Below are 2,703 nucleotides of genomic sequence, written 5' to 3'. Positions count from 1 at the left end.
GCCACTGCAGGCCTTTTACTGTGTCATCATGTGTCACTACAAGGGTCCTGAACATATAAAAATAAAGCAGAGATGATTTGCTGAGAGAAATACACTTCCAAAAGCATCGCTCGGTAGTTTCTAAGGATACGAGACTACTAGATCACTCCTTTGCTGTTTTCGCGTTGGCACTCCAGCAAGGTTCCAACTTCTAAAGCTTAGCCTGTTGTTGTATACTTTCATCTAGGTGTTACCTTACTGCTCCACTTTCAGAGGGTGGAATCTGAGTTCCTCTCAAAAGAAAACCTTATGCTGTGACCAAAAGAAAAAAAAAAAAAAAAAAGCTCAGAAAATGGTTGCCCCAAAGTAACAATGGAGTGAGTGCCTTTCCTGCACTGGCCGTGGGGTTGTTAAATCTCTAAAATTAATACTCTCTCTATATATACCCATTTTATTCTATGTATGATGCTGTCATCTCTGCCTGTAATTATTTGTCCTTTAAAGAATTTTCTTTTTATTTATTTATTTATTTAAGATGATTTATTTTTTATTTTTTAATTTATTTTATTTAAATTATTATAATTTATTACAATTTATTCACTTTGTATCCCAGTTGTGGGTCCCTCCCTCATCTCCCACCAATCCCACCCTCCCTCCCTCCTCTTCCCCTGTGCCCCTCCTCTAGTCCCTTGATAGGACAGGAGCTCCAAAAGGAGATCAACAGAGCCAAAAAAAAAAAAAAAATACTGGGCCTTAGGGCTCTTGCAGAGACTGATACCCCAATTAAGGATCATGCATAGAGAGGACCTAAATCCCCTGCTCAGATTTAGCCCATGGACTCATTTTCCAAGTGGGTTCTTTAATAAGGGTAACAGGTGCTGTCTCTGATATGAGCTCAGTGACAGGCTCTCTGATCACTTCTCGCTGGGGGTGGGGAAGAGTGTACAGCCTTGCCAGACCACAGAGGAGGACAATGCAACCAGTCCTGATGAGACCTGATAGGCTAGAGTCACATGGAAAGGGAGGAAGACCTCCCTTATCAGTATTTTCTGTTTTAATCCTTAGTTTCACAGATTGTTTAATAAAAGGGATACATTCCAGTGATCAATGTGCAATGGCCAATGAATGACTCTTCCATTGTGGAAACAACAGTGCATACATTAAAAATAAATAGGTGTTATAGGCTATGTACACTTATGGGATAGCCTATTACATAGGCTAAAACTTGTATGACATGTTATTGCTTGACACCACGGACAATGATAAGCACGATGAAGCACTTGTGAAACTGAGCACCTATAAACATAGAAAATATACAACAACAGTGTATATTATGGAAGATTAAAAGGTATGAGACACCAAGACAGGCTCTTTATCATTAGTGGCACATACAGGGTTTGAAGGTGCTTCTCCTTGGTGAGTAAGTGAGAAAGCCTAGGACCTTATTGGGCACTGCCGTTGATGTCATAAACACTAAATACACACCTATGCTAAATATATTTTAAATTTGTCTTCAATAATGTTAATATGAAATTATTATAACCTTTAAACTTTATTCTGATTTTAAGCAATTTTAGACTCTTTATTTATTTTTAGCAGGCAAAGACTTTTTTTCTTTTAATGACTGACAAACATGAGGGCACAGTCAAGGCTCTACGTAAAGACATGAGGGAAGCTTCATTTCTTGGCTTCTTCCCCCTTGGACAGGGACTTGATAATGTTATCTTTCTTGGCCTGGAGGTACTCCTCACAGCGCTTCGGTGCATCCTTTGTCTTAGACCTGCGAACTTCAGCCTGGTCAGCCAAGAGTTTCTTGCTGGCCTTGTCTGCCATTAGCCTGTGGATGTGCTCCATGAGAAGCTGCTTGGTTTTGAACACATTCCCTTTGACCTTCAGGTATAGGCTATGATACGTATGGCGGTCAATCGTCTTAGATTCATGGTATCTCCTAAGACCCCGGCGCAGGATCCTCATAATTCTCATGCAGGTCACCTTCTCGGGCATCTGGGCTTTGGCCGTACCCTTCCGCTTCCCAGGATCCATCTGCTTGCCTTCCATTGATCCGAGGTTTTTCAGGCATCAAGCCGGGGAATGGATAGTCACAGGCTTCCGGATGATCAGCCCATCTTTCATCAGCTTCGCAATTTGCTGACAGAAGTTGGCATTGGTGGTTCCGTTGGTCTCATTGCAGTTCAACTAGACTTTTGTTTTGCCACAGGGGAGGACAGTAGAGGCAGGCCTCTTCTGCAGCCTGAGCATATTCATGGCTGCGGACAAAGCAGCGAATGAAAGACCTTGTGGGTTAGACTCTTATATTAATATCTAGCTTAAAACACAAAAGACATTGGACAGAAGTACAGAAATATTTTTCTTCATATATTTATTCCATTTACTTTATTTATTATTTTATTATTATATTTATCTATTTATTTTTTATTTATTATTTATTTATTTACCTATTTATTTGTTTATTTATTTATTTATTTTTGTGGAAAGACAAACCAAAAGCACACAGGTTAGCCACAGCCACCAACATCATCTCCCACCAGCTCATATCCCTCACTGGAATGATTGCTTTAGCCACTGGTTAACAATGCCTTCTAGAACACGCCTATCAAATTAACTCTAAGACAATGATAACAAGGATACAACACTAACTGCATACCCCAGTAGCATAGCCGTGTATGTTATTTACCAGGTATTATTAATACCAGTATCAAGTAT

The 2,703-nt window shown here is 39.9% G+C and overlaps 1 pseudogene; it reads right to left on the bottom strand.

Moving 5' to 3' along the window:
• Window positions 1-1,656: 1,656 nt before the first annotated feature.
• Window positions 1,657-2,244, bottom strand: LOC129692287 (60S ribosomal protein L19-like; annotated as a pseudogene).
• Between the last annotated feature and the right edge of the window lie 459 nt (window positions 2,245-2,703).

This window comes from Psammomys obesus, unplaced genomic scaffold, assembly GCF_907164565.1.
Source record: "Psammomys obesus unplaced genomic scaffold, mPsaObe1.curated_primary_1811, whole genome shotgun sequence".
Classification (NCBI taxonomy): Eukaryota; Metazoa; Chordata; class Mammalia; order Rodentia; family Muridae; genus Psammomys; species Psammomys obesus.
The sequence above is the reverse complement of the archived record's forward strand: the minus strand, read 5'-3'. Positions and strand labels throughout refer to the sequence as shown.